Source organism: Pecten maximus, chromosome 1 (genome assembly GCF_902652985.1).
Source record: "Pecten maximus chromosome 1, xPecMax1.1, whole genome shotgun sequence".
Taxonomy (NCBI): Eukaryota; Metazoa; Mollusca; class Bivalvia; order Pectinida; family Pectinidae; genus Pecten; species Pecten maximus.
The window spans coordinates 41,350,777-41,377,403 of NC_047015.1; the positions used below are offsets into that span (position 1 = coordinate 41,350,777).

Consider the following 26,627-nt stretch of genomic DNA (forward strand, 5'->3'; position numbering starts at 1 on the left):
TTGGTATTTCAGAAGACGGTGAAAGCTCAATCAGTTCGAGCGCCAGTGTCATGCATAATATGAACTTCCTGCATAGAAAGTATCTGGATACTTTTTATACCCCTACCAAATGTAACCCCCCCCCTGTATAAAACGTACCCCCTATCAAAAAACTTTAATTTCAAATTTATTAAACTGAAATTGCGAGGATATGATAAGAGGACGAAGGGAGTGTCTCTGACCCCACTCCACCGAATCCCAACCCCCAGGGTCAAAAAGTGATTTTTCCCCCCCGAACACCAATTAAGACTTTAGGATCACAAAACCTGTGGGTGAAGATCGGATGTGGTTTGACACACCCTACACAGGCCTGCATTGGCCAGTCTGCGCTGTCCTTGGGCAAGACATTTACCGTAATTGCTCTGGATGGCATAATGGGTCTCCCATAGTTTGCTCAGTGAGGAAGTCATCAGCTGTTACAAGAGACCCTGCCTGAAAATGACCCTGGCTGTTCATGTGCTGATAAATCAGTAAACAAACAAACAAACAAAAACAGTATCAAGGCTATTCTCCCTTAGGATTGCTTCTACATACACTTATCTCTGATTCCTCAAAAACTGGTCTGAATGGCAGTACTAGTGTGTTCTGCTAGATGTAAACTTGGCCATTCTTGAATTCATTGACCCATTTAAAAACAAGTCTGACAGCATCAATGTCTTTTAATGCAGCACAACTCGTCAGTTACGCATGGATCTGTAAAGCACGGTATGTTTAGTTTCAACATTTGCTGTAGTATTGCCAATTAACCAATCCTTAGAGTGCATACCATCTTTTATATCATTCCTTATAGAGTGAATACACCTCTACTGTAGCATTGACAATTAGCCATTCCTTATATGGAAATTTGTTTAATTTGAGTTTATACACAACATATATATATATATTGCTAGCTACTGGTTATCCACTAACAGGTTATTTTATTATCAAATTCTCTATTAGTCTGATCAAGTATATTAGAAAATAAATAGTGGCTTACTTGATGAATAGACAGTGGTTTTTTACATCTTGCGCATATGCAAATTTAGTAGAGAAGTAGGTAACACGTGACCAGAATCAACCAATGAGAAGCCAAGTAAATATAATAGAACAGTTAAAATTGGAATTGTGAAAGGGACAGCACGTGAATTTATACAAGCATTACATTTGTCGTTGAATCGTACCCATGCACCCACCATCCCCAGGTCATCACCATAGGGTAGCGATATATATAGTCATGTATTTAATAAATCTTGATCAGGTGTAAACATGTAAATTTTAACATAGAATTGTAATCATATAGTAATTGATTTTATGTTTGAGGTCATTGTTGGATCTCTATCTTAGTTTGATGTTTTTGTTGCATTAAACACATGCAGTTATATGGGCTACTCACCACATATTATGTTTGTGTTCAGGTTTATTATGTTTTGTTTCAACCTATTCTAGTCACTAGTAGCTTGCGGCTTTAGTTTATTTTGTTGTAGTTTTGTAGTATATATATGTAACCATCCAGTTCCTTTACCCTGTTCCAGGGTTTAGTTATTTAACCTGTTCCAGGTTACCTCCCTTAGTTGAGATGTACCCTGTTCCAGGGCTTAGTTATATAACCTGTTCCAGGTTACCTTCCTTAGAGATTTACCCTGTTCCAGGACTGAGTTATGTAACCTGTTCCAGGTTACCTCCCTTAGTTGAGATGTACCCTGTTCCAGGGCTGAGTTATATAACCTGTTCCAGGTTACCTCCCTTAGTTGAGATGTACCCTGTTCCAGGGCTGAGTTATATAACCTGTTCCAAGTTACCTCCCTTAGTTGAGATGTACCCTGTTCCAGGGCTTAGTTATATAACCTGTTCCAGGTTACCTTACTTAGTGGAGATTTACCCTGTTCCAGGGCTTAGTTATATAACCTGTTCCAGGTTACCTCCCTTAGTTGAGATGTACCCTGTTCCAGGGTTTTCATTACACAACCTGTTCCAGTTTACCTCCCTTAGTTGAGATGTACCCTGTTCCAGGGCTTAGTTATGTAACCTGTTCCAGGTTACCTCCCTTAATTTGAGATTTACCCTGTTCCAGGGTTTTCATTACACAACCTGTTCCAGGTTACCTCCCTTAGTTGAGATGTACCCTGTTCCAGGGCTTAGTTATATAACCTGTTCCAGGTTACCTTCCTTAGAGATTTACCCTGTTCCAGGGCTTAGTTATATAACCTGTTCCAGGTTACCTCCCTTAGTTGAGATGTACCCTGTTCCAGGGCTTAGTTATATAACCTGTTCCAGGTTACCTTACTTAGTGGAGATTTGCCTTGTTCCAGGGCTTAGTTACGTAACCTGTTCCAGGTTACCTCCCTTAGTTGAGATGTACCCTGTTCCAGGGCTTAGTTATATAACCTGTTCCAGGTTACCTTCCTTAGAGATTTACCCTGTTCCAGGGCTTAGTTTAATGTAACCTGTTCCAGGTTACCTTACTAAGTGGAGATTTGCCTTGTTCAATGGCCATTAGAATTCCAGGGAATTCTTTTTCCCCATTCAGATAATAACTACCTTTACAGGTTATATCAAATTAATTAATTGGATCATGTGTTTTTAATATGAAGTTATGGTTATATTTTAGTAAATGTATACAACATGGTGAGTAGCCCCCAAGAAGAGCCAAAATTAAGATTGTAATTCATGTTGCTGAGAAATCTAAAAGTAATAAATCATATTCGAATTTTATCTATGACTTTTCTTGTATGTTGTGTATAAAAGAGTGAATACACCTCTACTGTAGTATTGCCAATTAGCCATTCCTTAGAGTGAATATACATCTCTACTGTAGCATTGCCAATTAGCCATTACTTAGAGTGAATCACTTTTACTGTAACATTGACAATTAACCATTCCTTATAGAGTGAATACATCTCTACTGTAGCATTGACAATTAGCCATTCCTTAGAGTGAATACACCTCTACTGTAGTATTGCCAATTAGCCATTCCTTATAGAGTGAACACAACCTCTACTGTAGCATTGACAATTAACCATTCCTTAGAGTGATTACACCTCTACTGTAGCATTGACAACTAGAACTGTCGCCAGGATGGCTGACTAATACCCCCGCAATCTGCACGAGTCAATGGTGAATTGGAACTGTTAATTAGAGGCTTACTAAGATAACCCAGTAATATAGTGACCAGTTGCCATAGCAACCATAATTTTGCACATCTACACATGGTCCTCTATATTTGTGTGAAGTTTCATTGAAATCAGCCCTTCGGTTTAGGAGGAGTTGTCCGGACAAAATTAAAGTTATGGTTCTTATCAGAAAACCTGTTTATAGTGACCAGTTGCCATAGCAACCATACTTTTGAAAGAAAAGAAAGTGGCATGCACATCTACACATAGTCCTCTATATTTGTGTGAACTTTCATTGAAATTGGCCATTTAGTTTAGGAGGAGTTGTCCAGACAAACTTAAAGTTATGGTTCTTATCAGAAAACCTGTTTATAGTGACCAGTTGCCATAGCAACCATAATTTTGAGAAAAATAAAGTGGCATGCACATCTACACATGATCCTCTATATTTGTGTGAAGTTTCATTGAAATTGGCCCTTCGGTTTAGGAGGAGTTGTCCAGACAAAATGCGTCTACAGACAGACGGACGGACAGACGGGCAACCTGCTTCCAGTATACCCCCCCTAACTTCGTTGCGGGGATATAATTATACATTCCTTAAAGAGTGAATACTCTCTTTTCTGTAGCATTTACAATTAGACATTCCTTATAGAGTGAATACCATTCAACAGTGAATGACTTGTAAAAGTCCTGCTAGACTACGTCCCCTAAATTTCATATAAATTAATTGTTCTAAAATCAATCTCCATGTAGAAAGACGTTTGGCACTATTGCTTGTTATTAAGGGAGGGACTCCTGCATTACTGAGGGATGACTGCTTCTCTTTGGCCCTATAAGACATACACAATAGGTCAGGTGAATTATAGATTTAATGACAGTTTTACACCTGCCATAAAAGAGTCAGCAAGGCATATAACTGAAGTGTTACCTTTCAACTTTCTGCGAAAAATTTGGTTTACAAGTTTTTGAAGGTTTGTCATGCTCTCATTGAGAATCAATGCTGAAACTCTGCATAACATTTTAGTCTAGTTAAAAACAGACATTTTTTGCCCATTTGAATAATAACATGTTTTTGACTTGACATGTCTAGGTTGACAGATTTGATCTGGAAGTTTTTAAGTTTTTTATGCACTCATTAATAGAGAGGGATGTTGATATATCGCATTCAAAGTTCTTTAGGCGTAAAAATCAATGCAATGCAGTCAAATTAGAAACATTTTTTTGTTCAACGTCAGACATATTTTGACTGACTAAATTTTGTTTAACTTATTCTGTCAAATTTTGAGTTGGGAGCATACATGTTTCATAAACATGTCTATATGTAGACATATTAGTGATCATTACTACGGTATGGTGAAATCTGGTTAAACTGACACCATTTTTGTTTGTTGTGTATTACAAATTTTTGTCCATGAAGAATTATTTTATTATTTTACAACTTGTATGCATTACCTTTATAAATGACAAAATTGCAGGTATTGTCATACAGTGGTGTATCATGAATATCTATTTGAAGCATATCATAAATAGTTGTGATGACCTTGACCTCAGCAATCTGAAACACAGACAGGTCAGAGGAATTTCTCACAGGATTTTCTCTGCAGGCCTTGTATCACAGGTCATCTCCACACACATTAGGTTCCATATCAGTTTAATTGACCTGTAACAGGCTGACTATTGACCTGTATCATCCAAGACAGTGACCCTACTATTTACAAACACTTCAACTGGTTTAGGATGCTTTGTAAGTTCCAATCAGAGTCTGGGACAGAAATGCACCACCATTTTATTTCAACTTCCTTGTAGTCTATTTTAGTGACACTTACAGGGGTTATTATACAATCTGAAAGTTACAGCAAAATAGACCTGGGAACATTTCATGCAAGGTGTTTTGTGTAGTGAAGAAGATGGAACTTAAACAAGAGGCCCATTGGCCTTAACAGTCATCTGACCATAAAGTATACATACTCACTAGCAGTGAAGTGGTACTGAAAACAAATTGAGATTTAGTGGGGAATACAGACCAGTTTGTCCAACACTTGGTCAGGAACATCTTAGGATCATTCCTGAAAAGATTCAACTAAAATCCACTAGTGTAACTTGAGAATATTGAAACCTTTTTTTTATAATGTTGGTCCATTTTGAATTTCGGACAGACTAAACAAATATGAAAAGTTGGTGAGGACCATCTCGGGATCATTTCTGATAAGGTTTTGCTGAATCCCACTGTTGGAACTTGAGAAGTTTGAAATGTTGAAAGTTTGAAAGATGAAGCATGATGGCTATAGGTCATCTTGAACTAGATATTCAGGATGACACCACAGCCATGGACGGGACCTCAAAAAGAATAATGCCTACCAAAAGTATATTTATGTACATACATAGTATAAAAGTAAATGATGTCCTACCATTAGGCTAAATGGGAAATAATCCCACAAGCCTTATCCAGAAAGGTGACTGTATATACTTTCCATTTGTACACAAAACAAACTCTGATGACAAATTTTGTGTAGATTTGTCTTGGTCAAGTTAGTGAATAATTACTTTCCTTGTGTGGCCATGCACTCAACAATAACGCCACAAAGTATATTTCTGTAAAGGTGTGAGGAACGAAATTCAGTTAGGAATGCAACCTCAAATGTTGCTATGCAGGAACTGGATGTATACAAATATGGTCAAACCAAATTCAAGGTCAATTCAAGACACTTTTATGGAACCAAGATTTAAATAGAGTTGCCCTTCTAATTTGGATGTTAAGCTTTTCCTCATGTCTCGATCTGTGTAATTACATAAAGGAGGTGTAATGTGTCTGCATCACTCACCTGCCATTCACTTCTTTTATGATTCTCCTACTTTTCAAAAGAGCTCTGTTCTTTAACAAATTTGACTCTTGTGACCTTGAATTTAAGTCAAGGTAATTCATTTTTGTAAACCTACCACGTATACTTACCAATTATCTCTACTCCTTAACTATAACAAATTTGACACCTGTGAACTTTAATATGGATCAATGTAATTTTATTTTTTGCTGATTTTATTGGGTGTCATCGAAGGAACCATCCAGCCAAATATCTTGATTCTAGGCCTTTTGGGATTTGAGAAGAAGTTGTTTAAAGGGGAAAGATGAGTCTGACAGACATTAGACAAACACAGGCATATTGAGATCTCTAGATCTTAGCCCTTTGGACAGTTAATCAAACTATGAATAATATGTTCAAGGACTTTTCATGGCCATTGGCCAGAATTCATTGTTTTTTAAGGCCAACAGTTACTTCAAGGCTTTTCAAGGTCAAACGTAAACTCATGGTTTTTCAAGGTCACAAAGCTAAATTCAGCAACTTTTTAAGACTGCACACAACCTGTAACGGGTGCAGCATGTTTATTTTGGTTACTTTTATGTTAACTGAAGAAAGTCAAAAATGTTTATCCGAAATTCCACAGGGGCTACCCACATTGGGGCTTGTTCAGACATAAAGTAACTTATAGCAGATGTGTTGTTTTCTCAATCCAAGACCAAGAGGGTGGTGGTGGTCTGTAAACAGCACAAAAAGTATTTGTTTCTGAATTTGTGGAACATCACATATTGACAACCTATATGTTCATCTTGGATCTACACACACAAATGCTAATTAGGCCAAGTTTTTGGTTCTAGACTCCAGGGGTGATCCCACCCATCCAATGTTATAGAGCTATACATCACTGACAATCTGAGTAATTAAGGTATTTGCTTTACTCTTCCCCAATCATGTAGCTGTCAAAACAACACTCCTCAATCACTCCCCATTGTAGAACTGAGTACTACAACAGCCTCAGCATGAGTATGAATATGATGAGAAGGAATCTGTATCGCAGGGGTCTGACATTGGTTTTAATGATGAAATGATTAAACCCAATATATTTTGGAGAATGTATGGTTCTACATTTTAATACTTTTTTTGTAAGTGAGAAAGTATAGAGAAAATATCAAATAAATCCAGTTTTATTTATTTTACTACAGTGAAAAACATCCCATTTACAACCAAACACCAATGATAATGCAGAACACAAATGATATACAAGAGGTCCAATGGGCTTGTATTGCTCACCTGGATATTTCATTATGGCAAAATACTGTAATTTAAGTTATATTTAAAATATTTTACTACTTTTGAGCTGCCAACAATGGTTCGAACTACAGTTGAACCAATTCCTTTCATTCTTGAAATAGAAAAAAATATCTATGATTTTTACTGTCAAATAATTCTCATTTTTGAACTCCTCCAAGATCTTGATAATATATGGCTACATACAAAGTTTCATCAAATTTGGTTGATATTTACTCCAGTGATCATGTTCACAAGTCCAATAACAATATTATTACAAAGGGCAATAACTGCAAGTTACTGTCAAATAATTAATTTCCATTTTCGAACTCATCTGAGATCTTGTTAATATCTGACTGCATACAAAGTTTCATCATACTTGGTTGATATTTATTTAAGGTATCATGTTCGCAAGATAATTGTTGACGGATTGGACAAACAGACAGATGCCGGGTGCCATGGCATTTTTTGGACCTGGTGAGCTAATAAAAATGACTAATCAAAAAATTCAATACCAGAAATTTCAGATGTATATATCAGCAACATTGTATTGTCATTATTTTTCTGATACCATAGCAACCATAGCAATTTTGTTTTAACCTTTATATTTTGGAACTGGGATATTACTGCTCTTAACTTGAAGAAGTATTGACACTGATGATTTCAGCACTTCCAAAATGTGCTTTTGTCCCACCAATTTTTGAAGAATGGTATTTTTTATCTGAAAATGTTTTTTTTTTACAAAATAAATGTTGTACTACTTTATAGCTTGCCATTGACCAAATCAACCTGCAGCTAACTGACATAACTAAAGGTTAAGATCATAGCTTATATAATAGATATACATCATAAGGATATATACACCAATGCAAGTCTCTGTTTGTCGGATTTTATACAATTACAACATACTTTTGTTTCAATGTGAAAATGTACGCTCAATACAGACATAAAATTCTGTCGACGTGAACTTTGACCTTCACTGCTCTACACAAACGTCAAATGACAGAAGACAGACACTGAACTTATCACCAATACAAATGTACCAGTTAAAATGAGGATGTCTTCAAACATGTTCTGCTACATACCTCAAGGAACCAGCTAAGCAGAGGCCCCTAGAGTACACACCACGCTTGGTTTAAGCTCACCAATGTGGTTAATTTACTAAATACAGAAACAGATTTTTTTTCTCCTTTTAGTTTAGCTAGATGTGTTTTTAATAGGACAAGGTTTGGCAATATTTAACCGAATTTCATTCACACAATTTCTATATTCCACATACATTCCATCCAATCCCTCTGTACTGGATCCTGGATCCCAGCCCCTAGATCTCCTTTGTACAGGACCCCTACATGCCAGCATAACTTCATATAGGACCCTTATTAATATACTAGCTTCACCCACACCTTCAAACAGGACCCTTCATGCCAGCCCCTCCCTTTCTCACCTTCATAAAGGACCCGTCATGCCAGCCCCTCCCCTTCATACAGGATGCTACATGTACTTACCTACCACATCTCTTCATTGAGGACCCTTCATGCCAGCCCCTCCCTTTCTCACCTTCATACAGGACCTGTTATGCCAGTCCCTCCCCTCTCCCCTTTATACAGGACCTGTTATGCCAGCCCCTCCCCTCTCCCCTTTATACAGGACCCTTCATGCCAGCCCCTCCCTTTTTCACCTTCATACAGGACCTGTCATGCCAGCCCCTCCCTTCTATACAGGACCCTTCATGCCAGCCCCGTCCCTCTCCCCTCTATACAGGATGCTACATTAAGACCCCAGTAATTAATGCACCCCTACACTTTCTTACAGGACCCTTAAATATTTCATCTCCAATAGAAATTTGACCAGAATATGTTAAAAGAAATACAGAAGTCACTAGCAATATTTCATTGGAAGGTGATTTAATGAGATGTGACAGGATAGGACCAATATCGAAAACACCATCTGGTGGGATTTCCCTCATCTAGACATCCCATTATGAGGCAGGTGAGGTGAAAATTAAGTAAGAACCTGATCAGGTACAAAAAAACCTAAATACAGAAAGACTGATAAATGAGTTAGATGTATCCCGGCTGGAACATCCAAATTACAGTTTTAAAATAATCCTTGGATGTTACCTCCTAACCCAGTAACCTAGCTATATACTGACTCACCGCAGCTTATAATTACAGGTGCATACAAACACTGGCATATTCTCCATCCCCTTCAACATCTATAGACAGAATGGACTGCAAAAATGTCTGATGAGAGTAGACACACAATCAGAAAATTATTTTAAAAGCAAGTGAATGACAGATGGTGCAAGGAGATAGTGAATGAGAAACAATGCGAGAATTAAGTACAACAGAAACGGGCAAAAAACGGGAGATGGAGGTAGGTGGTTGTGGGGAGGAACTATAATGGAATCATACATTACCATCATATCTGGCAATATTAGATACGATCACAAATGAAAACAAATTATGTAATAGAAAACAAGAACCAATCATAACACAAAGAAAACTACCAATAAAATAAACTTCAGAAACATTACTGCTGGAAATCTCGGCATATTTTGACAAAGATGAGCAGAGAATGCTGGCAAAACTAGTAAAGAAGATGAATGAGAAGATGCTTGGGCATCAACAGTTTTTAGATATGTGCTGACATGAGTACAAAAACAGGAAATATAGATAAAATGGAAAACATGAAGATCATCTGTGTTCATGTGGCCCTTCCCCGAAAAAGTATTATGAGTCACATAAACATCATCAATGAGCACCTGTGTGACCCACACCTAAGACAGCTAGTGTAGTCACATAAACATCATCAATGAGTACCTGTGTGATCCACACCTGAGACAAGGTAGTCACATAAACATCATCAATGAGTACCTGTGTGACCCACACCTGAGACAGCGTAGTCACATAAACATCATCAATGAGTACCTGTGTGACCCACACCTGAGACAGCGTAGTCACATAAACATCATCAATGAGTACCTGTGTGACCCACACCTGAGACAGGGTAGTCACATAAACATCCACAATGAGTACCTGTGTGACCCACACCTGAGACAGCGTAGTCACATAAACATCATCAATGAGTACCTGTGTGACCCACACCTGAGACAGGGTAGTCACATAAACATCATCAATGAGTACCTGTGTGACCCACACCTGAGACAAGGTAGTCACATAAACATCATCAATGAGTACCTGTGTGACCCACACCTGAGACAGCTAGTGTAGTCACATAAACATCATCAATGAGTACCTGTGTGACCCACACCTGAGACAGCTAGTGTAGTCACATAAACATCATCAATGAGTACCTGTGTGACCCACACCTGAGACAGGGTAGTCACATAAACATCTTTAATGAGTACCTGTGTGACCCACACCTGAGACAAGGTAGTCACATAAACATCATCAATGAGTACCTGTGTGACCCACACCTGAGACAGCATATTCACATAAACATCATCAATGAGTACCTGTGTGACCCACACCTAAGACAGCTAGTGTAGTCACATAAACATCTTCAATGAGTACCTCACTGACCCACACCTGAGACAGCGTAGTCACATAAACATCTTTAATGAGTACCTGTGTGACCCACACCTGAGACAGGTTAGTCACATAAACATCATCAATGAGTACCTGTGTGACCCACACCTGAGACAGCGTAGTCACATAAACATCATCAATGAGTACCTGTGTGACCCACACCTGAGACAGCGTAGTCACATAAACATCATCAATGAGTACCTGTGTGACCCACACCTGAGACAGCTAGTGTAGTCACATAAACATCATCAATGAGTACCTGTGTGACCCACATCTGGGACAGCTAGTGTAGTCACATAAACATCTTCAATGAGTACCTGTGTGACCCACACCTGAGACAGGGTAGTCACATAAACATCTTCAATGAGTACCTGTGTGACCAACATCCGAGACAGTGTTGTTACATAAACACCAATGAGAAACTATTTGATCCACATCTGAGACACAAAAATCAAGAAGTATGGAAATGTGAATCACAAACAAGGACAAAAACATCATCAATGAGTATGTGAAAGTCACATCTAATGGCACAAATGTTTAATGTTGATTACCTTCAAGTCAAAGCAAAGGACACAAACATTATCAGCACTATAGACTACAGTACAAACACACAAAGTGGCATCTTGCCATGTTGACGAGATCAAAAGTTCCATTACAGTTCAAAATCCAGGTCAGTTACTTACATCATTTCTGTGTTATACTCAGGTTTGATGGAACTGAAAGCCTATTTACAACTGAGACTATCCAATTAGTATGCTATGTAACAATGATTGTGTTAAATACAATCCAACAGGACACGGAACTTAAATCCTGATGTTCATGGACAGGATAGTTGAGTAATTATTTATCCTGACACAAATCATTTAACTCACTAGTACTATTGTTGTTCAAATGAAGGTGGATCGAAAATAACCATGTTTACAGTATATTAACCATCTTATAGTCCCGTTAACACTGAAATATCAGTCACATTAGGTTTAACTTGTAAGCAATTAATGTATGAATATATGAGACTGTATACAAATTGATTTTAAAATCTTTCATTTATGAAAAAAAGACACTTCTTAAATTAATTTTTAGATTAGAAACAATATCCCTAGTGATTGTAGTACAAGGGATGCCTAGGGCAGTCGTACATGTTATAGATCAAGATGGGAGTGAAGCACTGGCTTCTGTTTGAGTTAAGTCAATCAAAATTAAATGACGTCAACCACGGAGAGTTAACGGTGAGTAAAATAATTTGTGTCAGGATAAGTAATCACTCAACTGTTGAATCAACATCAACTGTTCTGGAGAGGAAAATGTTACTTCTTTTCTTCAATTAATGAGGCTTCAGTTTTGGTTTGATTCAATGATTAACTAAAGCAATTTTCGAGCTGGTGTATTTTTTTCTTTTTTAGATTATTGCATGCGATGGTACTTATTTTCATCGAATATACAACCACATAACGCCAAAGGCAGACACAAGTCAATTTGTAGCAATAGACCAGTACACTTTTCCCACCAGTTGTCAGATCCTTGATATACTTTTAACCCTTCATAGATCTTAAAAGGTCGACTCTAAATTGATCTTGGGATATCACCCACTATCATATAACCTTCAATTCACATTTACCACCCTTTATTGACCCAAAGAATCCTTATACATAGCCGTCACAAGTGCTGAGGTAGCTATTTTCAATAGTTTACATTGCTATCCCAAACTCTAAATTCACAGTACCACATCAACATATATGCCGAAGAAACCTCCTTTCTTTGTAGTGTTTACAGACTGGTTGGCATTTCCCTGATAGTTGTCAACACATACAAAACCTCCCTGATCCTATATGCCTACAACACTCTATTCCTTGCTCCTGTTCACGCCTATAAACCTTCACCGATCCTATGCCTAAAACACCCTATTCCTATTTACACCTACCCTGATCCTATACCTACAACGCTGTTCCTATATACACCTACAAACCTCCCCTGATCCTATGTCTACAACACCCTATTCCTATATACACCTACAAACCGCCCCTGATCCTATGTCTACAACACCCTATTCCTATATACACCTACAAACCTTCCCTGATCCTATGTCTACAACACCCTATTCCTGTTCACACCTACAAACCTTTCCTGATGTCTCACCTACTATACTTGGTCTATCTACAGTATAGGCCTAAAACTCCCAGCTCCATCTATAAGACCAGCATTGATTACTGGTAGTTTATCTATGTACTTTATTTACTATGTGTGTCAGGTACCTACATCACTACTAGGTACTTAACTTAATCAGACCAAGGTGTCTTATCCTAATAACATAAATGATCGAGGGCCCTCACCACTTACAGACACTACAGAGTTACGTACATACCTGCCTATATAATGACCCATTCTTCACCTCTTCGTTATTCTGTTTTAGTGGATATACCTTTAACCTAAGGTATCTATATTCTCAGTAATCAATATTCCACAAGACAATACTTAAATCCTTTTAGCGGAAATAAAATATGCATATCAGTATGTATGCCTTTGGGAGATGTATTACACAATACTCTCACTATGATTTCATAACCCTGGCAGACAGGATGCAGATGCTGCTAAAGTAACACTATGTGGTGTGTCAGGGGGATATTTCATAATACTGTTTGTGGAAAATTTAACTGATATTTTGAAATGCCTATGTAATATTTCAGGTAAATAGGAAATCCTGGCACTCGTGCCTGTACAAGACAAGAGGAAAATGAATTGTTATAAACCATTGTTGTGTGTAATACACACTAGATCATTGATTATGTATTACATGGTAGAACAGCCCAGTTATGAGATGAATGTATATACCAGGTATATCATGTATTGCTTATTAGAATTGTGAAACATGCCTCATCTATGTCACAACAAACCGACCACCTTAAGGACTATATCGATCAGACGTAATACTTCGATATCCAAAAATTATGCATACATATAATTTCAAACAGGAAGCATTATATGATTTTTGTGCTGGGAAATAATTTCATTAGTCATAACAGGACATATCTAATTTTCATCCCTGAAGTAATACTATGTGATGGGTTTAGGGCACAGGGGCTCGGTCTCGGGATTTTGAGTAACATGTGACATCATTTAACAACCACAACACTATAAATTCAGTATTCATATACAAAATGTTCATTTTTTATAAAGCAATAACCCCAATATTTATAAGGTTTCATAATGTAATACTAATACTGAATTTATAGTGTTGTGGTTATCTGATGTCATATGTTACTTATAATACAAAAACCAGCCCCTGTGCCCTAGACCTATCATCAGCCAATCTCTATATTTTGATGGATGACTTAAGGTCAGATACTGAGGTTTATTTTGCAATGAAATAGGATATACAACGTTACCTACCTGGCAGGCTAACATGTGTCGTATCCTATCTGGAAACGGAGACAAAGTATCCCATTATCCACGTCACAGAGACACAGAAATCTCCCATTAATGCAGATTCAGCATTGTTACAATGCCATGGAGGTCCTCGACACAAGACTGCCATTGTAACAATGCCATAGTCTAGAGTAGAAATACACACAAACTTGCCATCTACTCGTGGTTTCCTGTTGTAAGCTGTCTATCACACATTCCCACGTGTAGGAACCTTCTAGCTCTAACTCCACGGCCAGTGCTGGCCATTAAAGTCACTACTCCCACAACCTGATACGCGGAATCTGTCTCCAATAGAGAGGGGTGAGGCTACAGGGTGTGGCTGTCTAGTGTAACGGTGGGGTAGCTACACACTGGAGGTAGATACTCTATGGTGCCTCCCCAGATCAATAGCCCTCACAGAGCGAGTCCACACTATAGTGATACTGATGAGGTTGGGCTGGCTTAATCACCTGAACGTCTCCAGACTGCAGGCAACCCTTACACTGCAATTAATACAGCCCAGCTGTGATATGGTAAAGGTGGTCTCCACATCAACTTCTCCAGGTGTCATCTTCTGTCACCAAACATATTGGTCAGTGATTTTACAGCTCTGGTCAGCAACTTTTTTTATAAAGACTGGTCAGAAATTCTAGCCAAAGATCATTAACCTTCTTTAAGCACTGGACAAGAATTTTATGGCACAGCGGTCAGTTACCTTATAAAACTGGTCAAATGCGCATATTCCTGGGTAAACTGCAGATTAGGAAACTGTTAGATAATCATTTTATTCCATTCTGACATTAGGTTACCATAAGCTAGATAATTATCCAGATGATTGTAGACAAGCTCTCAGAAATGAAAATATGGGTTCCATCCTGTGTCCATGATGTTCGACTCAACAATCGCATCCTTCCTTGCATGACTGGAAAGAGATAAGGAACACTGGTAAATACAGTGTATATGAAGGTATGTACTATTAATGACTTTACAATATTTCAACATCAATTTGTAGGGATGACAAAACCGAATAATCAATAAGTGTGTCAATAACAAACCTATTTTACCTACTTTTTATGATTATACATATTGTATGAGAGACGAAGGAGTAGAATCAGTAAAATACTGAACATCTCCAGTAACTACACAGTATAATAACAATACAAAATCAATATCCATCATTCTACTCTGGCTAACCCGGAGTTATTGTTGAGAGAATTTGCAATACAGTAAACATGCCTTTAGCCTGTGTTCATTTTTAAATGCTACCATTATAATAAATTGCCAGAAAAAATATCTTGAGGTGGTTGAGAGGTTGACAAAACCTAATTACACAGAAATTTTTCATGAAGCAAACAATGACAATGAGTTGTTTTGAAAAGACAATTAAGATTTTAAACTAGTAAATCAATTTACATAGTAATGCATATTGTGGAAACTAAATAATGGACTGATTTATATACCTGTATGTTCCTAATATATACAGGTGTCCAGATTATACAGTTACAGACATTTATATCATGTGACCTGAATACAGGTCTGTTTTATACAGGTGTCCATATTATACAGGGTTAGACAGAAATGTATATAGTACATGTGACCTAAATACAGGTCTGGTTTAACCAAGTGTCCAGATTATACAGGGTTAAAGTGCAACCTAAATAAAGGTAAGGTCTTGTACAGATGTCCATATTATACAGGGTTATATAGAAATGTATACAGTATGTATGACTTAAATACAGGTCTGGTTTATTTAAGTGTCCAGATTATACTGAGTTATATAGAAATGGATACATTGGGCTTCAATAAAGGTCTACTTTATACAGGTGTCCAGATTATACAGGGTTACAGCATAACCTAAATAAATGTCTGGTTTATACAAATTATGTAGGGTTACAAAGTGACCTTAATAAAGGCCTGGATCAACTATATTATTGTTAATAACTGTATTTATCCACAAAATCTTCATTTTTATAGAATCATCAATTCTGAAATGGTAAGCTAATAATGGTTCACAATATAATTAACAAGCATGCTGGGTATTGCTAAAGATAAAAATAGTAAGTGACCTTGACCTTGAACCAAAAAACCGTGAAACCCAAAGTTGTCCGAGATATCATGATCATGGATTGAGAGAAGTTTCATCAAAATCCCTAGAAGAATGAAGCCGCTAGAGCGCTGACAAACTTTGGTGTTACAAGCTAGACTTAGAGTAAACCTGTAGTCCCCTTCTCCATCCCCTGCTTCACTGACAGGAGACTAATAAGCTCTCCCAAAACATTGACACTGCACTTTTATACTAGAGGAGGGAGATAATGGAGGATAAATATTGTAATACAGCTATGAAAATTTAATTCTTTTGAATATGAAACAAAACACACAGTTGGTAAGGGGTTCCTTTCTAGTTCAATACTTTCTGAAATATCAAAGAGATTTTGCTGTATACATGCTGATGTTTTTAACCAATCTCCTTTGAACATGCATGACATGTATTTGTACAAAAGACAATTCAGTGTTCTCAAAGAACAAAGGGTTATTTTAAAATGCCTAGAATCTATGTTTCCTTGCAAAAAAACATTGCCTGTTTTAATTGATATAACTTTACAAGAGGCCCAATGGGCCTGTATCGCTCACCTGGCTCTACAGCATTCTATTGGCCTAATATCAGGTCTTGGAGGCTCTTGGCTATAGCAAAATTATTTCTACAGATTTAAGCCGATTTCACCCCTGTGACCTTGAATGTAGGTCAAGGTCATTCATTTGAACAAAATTGGTAGCCCTTCACCCCAGCATGCTACAGGCCCAATATCAAGTCCCTGGGCCTCTTGGTTATTGAGAAGAAGTCGTTTGAAGATTATAGCCTATTTGACCCATGTGACCTTGAATGAAGGTGAAGGTCATTTATTTGAACAAACTTTGTAGCCCTTCACCCCAGCATGCTACAGGCCCAATATCAAGTCCCTGGGCCTCTTGGTTATTGAAAAGAAGTCTTTTGAACATTATAGCCTATTTGACCCATGTGACCTTGAATGAAGGTGAAGGTCATTTATTTGAACAAACTTTGTAGCCCTTCACCCTGGCATGCTACAGGCCCAATATCAAGTCACTGGGCCTCTTGGTTATTGAGAAGAAGTCGTTTGAAGATTATAGCCTATTTGACCCATGTGACCTTGAATGAAGGTCAAGGTCATTTATTTGAACAAACTTTGTAGCCGTTCACCCCAGCATGCTGCACCCCTAATATCAAGTCCCTGGGCCCCTTGGTTATTGAGAAGAAGTCATTTGAAGATTATAGCCTATTTGACCCATGTGACCTTGAATGAAGGTGAAGGTCATTTATTTGAACAAACTTTGTAGCCCTTCACCCCGGCATGCTACAGGCCCAATATCAAGTCACTGGGCCTCTTGGTTATTGAGAAGAAGTCGTTTGAAGATTATAGCCTATTTGACCCATGTGACCTTGAATGAAGGTCAAGGTCATTTATTTGAACAAAACTTTGTAGCCGTTCACCCCAGCATGCTTCACCCCTAATATCAAGTCCCTGGGCCCCTTGGTTATTGAGAAGAAGTCATTTGAAGATTATAGCCTATTTGACCCATGTGACCTTGAATGAAGGTGAAGGTCATTTATTTGAACAAACTTTGTAGCCCTTCACCCCAGCATGCTACAGGCCCAATATCAAGTCCCTTGGCCTCTTGGTTATTGAGAAGAAGTTGTTTGAAGATTATAGCCTATTTGACCCATGTGACCTTGAATGAAGGTCAAGGTCATTTATTTGAACAAACTTTGTAGACTCTTCACCACAGCATGCTACAGGCCCAATATCAAGTCACTGGGCCTCTTGGTTATTGAGAAGAAGTCGTTTGAAGATTATAGCCTATTTGACCAATGTGACCTTGAATGAAGGTCAAGGTCATTTATTTGAACAAACTTTGTAGCCCTTCACCCCAGCATGCTACAGGCCCAATATCAAGTCACTGGGCCTCTTGGTTATTGAGAAGAAGTCGTTTGAAGATATAGCCTATTTGACCCATGTGACCTTGAATGAAGGTCAAGGTCATTTATTTGAACAAACTTTGTAGCCCTTCACCCCAGCATGCTACAGGCCCTAGTATCAAGTCCCTGGGCCTCTTGGTTATTGAGAAGAAGTCGTTTGAAGATTATAGCCTATTTGACCCATGTGACCTTGAATGAAGGTCAAGGTCATTTATTTGAACAAACTTGGCATTCCTTCACCCCAGCATGCTACAGGCCAAATATCAAGTCCCTGGGCCTTTTGGTTATTGAGAAGAAGTTGTTTGAATGAAAAAGTTGACGCCGGACGGCCCGGACGGACCACGGACGCCGCACCACGGCATAAGCTCACTTGCCCTTCGGGCAGGTGAGCTAATAATGTGTATAACAAGCAAGAGTTATCAGAAGACAATATAGCTTGCAAATTAGTGGGTTGAAAGTCAGAGTTTGCATTTTAAAGTAGGTCACTGTCAAGGTAAGCAGGGCCACAAAAAGTAGGTCAAGGTCAAGGTAAGCAGATCCACAAATGTAGTACAAATAGAAAGGTGCTGTCACAAGTAACACACATGTCAATTATCTAATCTGTATCCTCATTAGTATTGACACAACACTGTTTTATATAAACTTAAACCTAACAGTCTATGGATGATGCTGACACAGGAGGCATAGCTTTGCCCTGGCAAGCTAAAAAATATATGAAACTTTCTTTTACCTTTAACATTACGCAAGAGATGTGATTTTTGCATGTTGAAAATTGTTATAAGCAATTATTATCAGTATGATAATGAGTTGGCATAAAACAATCGTCAATATCGCCTTTATTACAATCATGACAATGAAAACAAAACAATGTAACACATTTTCAAAATTAATTTATTCCTTTAGTCTTTTCCCTTAAAACTGGACATACATTTTTCACATGAATGTTGTGTAGATCCTGTGACTTTTAAAGTACCAATATTTATATCTATCTTCATAATGAATCAAGTGACGTCAGACCTGGGTGGGCGGGTGACACAGTGGTAACACACTTGCCTTTCACCTAGGTGACTGCATGGGGTTCGATTCCCCGATCGAAAGGGTATGGGGTCACCTGCCCAACCACGTGGGTTTTCCCCGGGTACTCCGATTTCCTCCCACAGTAAGACCCCTCGTGTGCTTCCATCCGGGCCAACAAGCGTGATTAATATACGTTAATATAACTTGTTTTGCAAATGTTGTAAAATAAACTAGAACTGTCCCAGGATGGCTGCCTAATACTCCCGCAATCTGCATGAGTCAATGATAACCCAGTAATATAGTGACCAGTTGCCATAGCGACCATAATTTTGAGAAAAAGAAAGCAGCATGCACATCTACACATGGTCCTCTATATTTGTGCGAAGTTTCATTGAAATCGGCCCCTGTGGTTTAAGAGGAGTTGTCCAGAAAACTTAAAGTTATGGCTCTTATCGGAAAACCTGTTTATAGTGACCAGTTGCCATAGTAACCATAATTTTGAGAAAAAGAAAGTGGCATGCACATCTACACATGGTCCTCTATATTTGTGTGAAGTTTCATTGAAATCGGCCCTTTGGTTTAGGAGGAGTTGTCCAGACAAACTTAAAGTTATGGTTCTTATCAGAAAACCTGTTTATAGTGAAATGTTGCCATAGCAACAATAATATTGAGAAAAAGAAAGTGGCATGCACATCTACACATGGTCCTTTATATTTGTGTGAAGTTTCATTGAAATCGGCCCTTCGGTTTAGGAGGAGTTGTCCGGACCAAAATGTGTCTACAGACAGACAGACGGCCGGCCGGACAGACAACCTGATTCCAGTATACCCCCCTAACTTCATTGCGGGGGGGGTATAATAAAGTTTACATTTACAAGCGACAGACCCTTTGTACTATAGAATAGAAATAAGGAACAAGAGACCCCAGAGGGATCTTGGCGCCCACCATTGAATGATCTTTATAGGTTCCATGTCAGATTGATCTTCTCTCTATTTTTCCCTTCCTCTTACTAACCAGTACTTTTCAAACAAGGGGAACCTATATATGGAATTTGAGATTAGCGATAATGACTGTCTGTCAGCTATGTTGCTTTCAGATTGGTCCCAAAATGCAATACCAGGGACCAAGGTGAACCTACAAATGAAATTTGAGAAAGATCCCTTCAGTACCTTCTGTAAAATAGTGATAATAAACTTCAATTGTCAAAATCCAAGATGGCTGCCTGTTGGCCATGTTGTTTTCTGATCAATCCCAAAATGAAATATGCACAACTTGGGATCAAGGCGTTTTGAATTTTTTTGAAAAATTAGGAGCAACAGCCAATATCACAATGAAAAAAAAAATCAACATCATCAATGCATGTAATAATTTACATATGCAAGAGCCTGTCTTTCTGTCCTTTCATTATTTGCCCATCCTGCTGCCATCAGCTACAGGCCAAATTTCATCACTCAAGTTTTTTTGGTCAATCAGAAGATCTTTAAAGGTTTAAATATATAAGTTCCTAACTTTTCATCTCCGCATGCTAAGGAGCAAAATATCAAGATTTTTCAGTTCTTTAGCAACTATAGCTATATATAAGGTCAGCTAAATGTTATTTCACTGCGTGGTGAAATTTCTTTCGATTGATTTTAGCTTTTGATGCAAAGATTTAATTATTATGATAATATTCCTGCAACATGTGTACTCCACTTGCATCATAGCTTGTTTACCTAAGTCAGACTTCTCTTAAATATAGAACTTTTCTACCTTTGATTTCTATTAAAAGATCGTTATCGTTAGCTCAATTAATCTTTCGAGATAAATATATAATAACCCACCAAACAAGAAAGATAAACACGACAAGCTGTTGTTTCTGTAGAGTGCAAACTACATGAACAATGTATATCCTAAATAACCCCTAGATTCAACATTAAACTCACCCTACCTTCAGCTGGAACAGTCTAAATGGACAGCAGGGAATGAAAGCTATTACACTGAAGAAATGATAGTGTTTCTTTCTTGATTTATATGAAGCCAAAAATGTTTCTCTTTCCTAATTCCACTGCTTTATGAAAGATCGAGCCTTATCTAGCTGAAACTTGCAAAGCCATTATAACAAGTTACCAAGGAAAGAATGTATTTTTATGCAAAACATGATTCTTTCCCACATCCCAATTCTAACTTGTTTCAATCTACTGTCATATAAACTCTGGGGCTAGTATAATAGATTTCCATTTTTAGGTGGACCTAGTAAGGAGCTTTGAGACAAGAAACCTGGACCAGGAAAATGAAGGGGCCATCTTAGAAATCAATATGACATTTAGGGAAAAGTTCAATTAACAATTGCAAAACAAGTTGTCAAACTTACATGAATCATGTTGTTGGCCCAGATGTAAGCGCATGAGGGGAGAACCCAGATAATACCCATGTGGTCAGACAGGTAACCCCATACCTTTTCACAACCGACTGGGAAATCAAACCATGTCTGCCTGGGTGAAAGACAGGTTTGTTACCACTGTGACACCCAACCACCTAGTGAATTATATAATATGGTGCAATTGTAGTGACTATTATTATTAATTTGGGTATTTCATCCTTGGACATTTCGTTGTAAAACTTTAGTGCGACACATAGAAAAGAGGAATTTCAGTAGCATTTAAGAAGGCAAGAGGTTCATAGAATTAAGATGACTGAATGACAGACACTTTGAACATGAAATCTAGCTTATACATAGTCTTAATTTGTAACATTTAGGGATTATTTTTTTCACATAATATAAATTCATGAATATTGCAGAGCCTGACTGACAATGTTGGGGGTGAAAAATGCTATCTGATGATAAGATGTCTGTTCAGGGCAATTGTCTCCAAATATCAGAAATTATCCAGAAATTTAAGTGCAAATTTAGTTCGTCGGTGGGAACACCACTTGTAGCATCAATATTTTACACCTACCAAACAATATGCCAGTATCCCAGATTTAAATCTGCGTGTACAATGCCAGCATCCCAAATTTATAATCTCTGTGTACGATGCTAGCATCCCAAATTTAAATCTCCGTGTACGATGCTAGCATCCCAAATTTAAATCTCCGTGTACGATGCTAGCATCCCAAATTTAAATCTCCGTGTACGATGCTAGCATCCCAAATTTAAATCTCCGTGTACGATGCTAGCATCCCAAATTTAAATCTCCGTGTACGATGCTAGCATCCCAAATTTAAATCTCCATGTACGATGCTAGCATCCCAAATTTAAATCTCTTGTGTACGATGCTAGCATCCCAGATTATAACTTCTGTGTACAATGCAAGCATCCTAGATATAAATCTCCATGTACGATGCTAGCATCCCAGATTTAAATCTCCATGTACAATGCCAGCATCTTAGATTTAATTCTCTGTGTATGATGCTAGCATACTAGATTTAAATCTCCTTGTAGATGCTAGCATCCTAGACTTAAATCTCTGTGTATGATGCCAACATCTTAGATTTAAATCACCGTGTACGATGCTAACATTCCAGATTTAAATCTCCATGTATGATGCTAGCATCCTAGACTTAAATCTCTGTGTACGATGCCAACATCTTAGATTTAAATCTCTGTGAACGATGCTAGCATCCCAGATTTAAATCTCCGTGTACGATGCCAACATCTTAGATTTAATTTTCTGTGTATGATGCTAGCATACCAGATTTAAATCTCTGTGTAACGATGCTAGCATACCAGATTTAAATCTCCGTGTACGATGCTAGCATACCAGATTTAAATCTCTGTGTAACGATGCTAGCATCCTAGACTTAAATCTCTGTGTATGATGCCAACATCTTAGATTTAAATCTCCGTGTACGATGCTAGCATCCCAGATTTAAATCTCCATGTACAATGCTAGCATCCCAAATTAAAATCTCTGTGTATGATGCTAGCATCCGGAATTTAGATCTTCATGTACAATGCAAGTATCCCAGATTTAAATCTCCGTGTTATCCGAGATTTTAATCTCCATGTATGATGCTAGCATCCCAGATTTTAATCTCAGTGTACGATGCTAAGTGCATCCGGAATCTAAATTGCCATGTATGCTGATTGTTGTAACAAAAAGAACATGAATGCAGTTTGAACCTCTACAAATATGCAATTGTCATTCCTATAGACAGACACTCAAAAACAGCCTATAGGATTATAGGAAATAAAGAAAAAAACAATTTTAAATTGACACAAAAAAATCATTGATAGCCATAAAGCTATATCTACACCAACAGAACCATTACAGTATGAACATAGGGCACACTACTCAAATCGCTCTTGCTATAAAGAGAAGGTTGAATTTTTTTCTCGTGGACAAGTAATCTCACAAATGTGACATTTCTGTCTGCATTGGTGAAGACAGAATAAAAGTTTCATGTTTTTTTTTAATAGTATAGGATCTTAATAATACACATTCATCTAGAACTGTAAGCTACAGACTAACTAATACACATAAATGCAAACGGAAAAGTCAAGTTAAATGACCAAAGGAACATTTCTAAAACACTTGATCCATGTTTTTAATGGAAATGGTGGCAAAAACCAGAACCTCTTAGTAAAAATAATTTCAGCTTTTATATTATGGTGTATTTGAAATGTGTTTGAATCAACTTGTAAGTGATAATCAAGTGAAACACTACCTAAGGCATGGACAATTATATACAAAAATATACCATAATTGTATTACAATGTTGTGAAATGATTTATATCAATCAAACTTATATTAATCACTCGTGTTGGCTGGTATAGAAGCTCATGAGAGATCTTACTGTGAAAGGACACTAGACTGTCCAAGGAAAAACCCATTACTTGGGCAGGGGTACTAAATTGAAATTCTACTCACCAGATTAACAAATCGGAGGTTACAAATGACTTTTGACCTCTGGATGACCTTGAACTTAGGCAAACAGACTTAAACGAAACACATCATCTTGCTTTTCTAAAATTATCAGTGTGAGTTGAAGTTACAGTCCAGACAATGAATTTCACCTTTAACCTTAAGATCGGTCTTTGGTGTTTAGATCTGAATATGCATGGTTAAGAACACAGTGCTTTACTATCCTGAATATATAAGGATTCTTCTTCTCTCTGGAGACTTTATTGTACTCCTACATAATAATTACACCTCCTGGTGAAGGTCATCAACATGTATTGGATGCAGTGGATAGATTTTGTACATGTCCGAAGTGTTAAACTCTCCCAAAATAGTTCAGGCTAATCACTCTCTCCACACAATCGGTTCTCCAAAGAGTTGCAACTCGCTCTACTCATAACTTTTTATCTCTAATTACCATGTCTAAATGTTGCATAATCATACCATGAGCAGGCAACTAAAATAAAACTTCTGCAATAATAATTAAGCATGCTCGCAAAAATAGATCCTTCAACGAAATTGCAAGCAAAATGTTTTGTAATGGGCTAGCAGGTAAACTAGTCTAATACAGAGAGTATACAGGTAAACTGTCTGAGCTGAGGAGGGGGAGATATTGGCAGGTAAAACAGGAACAGTTATACATAGGCTAACTCATACCCCTATCATAAATTCATCATCCCATATTGCCTTTATTTTTCTCTGATAACCTCATACATTATAGAACAACCTTTTTGGTATATGACTTACACCAATAAAAATGTCATTGAAAGATGATTCAAATGTGCTCCATCATTCACCTCCATGTTATGACTGAAGGACAAAACAATGAAGCAGAATGAGATTGGACTTTACAGAATTAGTCTGAAAATAGCCTCTGTCCATATACACCCTTGTCCACAAATAACCCCTATCTTATACAAAATAGCCCCTGTCCATATTAACACACTTGTCCACAAATAACCCTTGTCTTATACAAAATAGCCCCCTGTCCATAAATAAACCCTTGTCCACAAATAACCCCTATCTTATACAAAATAGCCCCTGTCCATATTAACACACTTGTCCACAAATAACCCCTATCTTATACAAAATAGCCCCTGTCCATATACACACTTGTCCACAAATAACCCTTGTCTTAAACAAAATAGGCCCTGTCCATGAATACACCCTTGTCCACTGTGAACTACAAGGTTTGTAGTCACTTGTAGAATTGTTGTGTACCGTGTAAGAGAGGAAGACGGAGTCCAAGTAGTTATATCTTGTTTTGTGTAAGAGAGGAAGACGGAGTCCAAGTAGTTGTATCTTGGTTTATTCACCTGTGTAGAACTGCTCAGTACAGTCCTTGGAAACCGACGAAACAGTACAGTAATATCTAACCTTATATAGTCCTAGGTATGAGTATGATTGATTGATACATGATAACCCAGAAGACGTCTGTCATATAGCCTGAGACAATATTAGATAACCATCGCTAATATCAGATCAACTACGTCAACAGGTAAACAGAGTTGGCGCCAAAGGGCAAATGTGTTATATAAAAATACAGATCTAGGAATATTTTTGGATATAAAATCTGATAACTAAATTTTAAAATAATTTATTATATTTCATTCGTCCCTTTGTCAAAAATGATTTCAAATTAGATATAATTTTGACATCATATTAGTAAATCCTTAAAATAATTTATTATATTGATATAATAAATTATTTTAAAATTTATTATGTTTCACCACAAATAACCCTTGACTTATACAAAATAGCCCCTGTCCATGAATAAACCCTTGTCCACAAATAACTCCTGTCTTATACAAAATAGCCCCCTGTCCACAAATAATCCCTTATCTACAATGATCTCTTATCCACGAATAAACCCTCTTCTTCACTTTTGCAGAACATTCAATTTTACAATAGTAAACTAAAAGTAGTTGATGAATAATATCTTCCCAAACTTTAATACTAAATAAAAACTTGTAAGGTAGGGGCTTATTTGAGATTGGTAAGCAGAAAGTGGATCACAAATATCCTCTCTCGATCCATACTTGCTTTTACACTATGAAAGGTAGGCTTATTTGAGGATAAATAAGCTAGGTAAGTAAGTTTGTCTGGTTCCTGTAACCCCTACTTTTGGATAAATACATTGTAGCTAACATCTACAAGTCTGAAATGACATCAAAATTGGTTAAGAAATAAAATCACTGCATTAATGGCAAATTACGGTGTTTGTATACATACCAGCAAACTGATGTATAAAGTTTCATTAAAATCCAATCAGAAATAAAGCTGTTAGAGCAATGAAGAGGGGATTGTAATACATTTACATGTACAAACTTGGAGAATCAAACCTGACAGAGCTTCCATCTTAGTTTGAAAGAAGATAATTACACCAACTTCAATCTGAATCATGCACTTAGAAATGCTGAGGTGTTTCATGTAAAACAGTTATCATCTATGTACAATTGTTTACTTCTGCTTGTTAGCCATACACAGTCTGCCAGATAGCAGTGTGTGTGACAGTTTTAGTACTATTGTATATTTCCCTGACTAGGCACATCTGAAATGAACCTTTGATTTATTAA

At 37.4% G+C, this 26,627-nt stretch overlaps 1 protein-coding gene and 1 long non-coding RNA gene across 2 annotated transcripts in view; both read right to left on the minus strand.

Moving 5' to 3' along the window:
- LOC117333956 (G protein-activated inward rectifier potassium channel 3-like) overlaps positions 1 to 14,911 on the minus strand; it is a 68,186-nt gene extending 53,275 nt beyond the window's left edge. The window contains exon 1 of the mRNA XM_033893380.1: positions 14,146 to 14,911. The gene's annotated coding sequence lies outside the window, so the exon portion shown is untranslated. The remainder of the gene's footprint in view (positions 1 to 14,145) is intronic.
- A 68-nt stretch (positions 14,912 to 14,979) lies between these two features.
- Positions 14,980 to 26,627, minus strand: part of LOC117334003 — a 77,991-nt gene continuing 66,343 nt past the window's right edge. The window contains exon 3 of the long non-coding RNA XR_004534023.1: positions 14,980 to 15,082. This is a non-coding gene — a long non-coding RNA (uncharacterized LOC117334003). The remainder of the gene's footprint in view (positions 15,083 to 26,627) is intronic.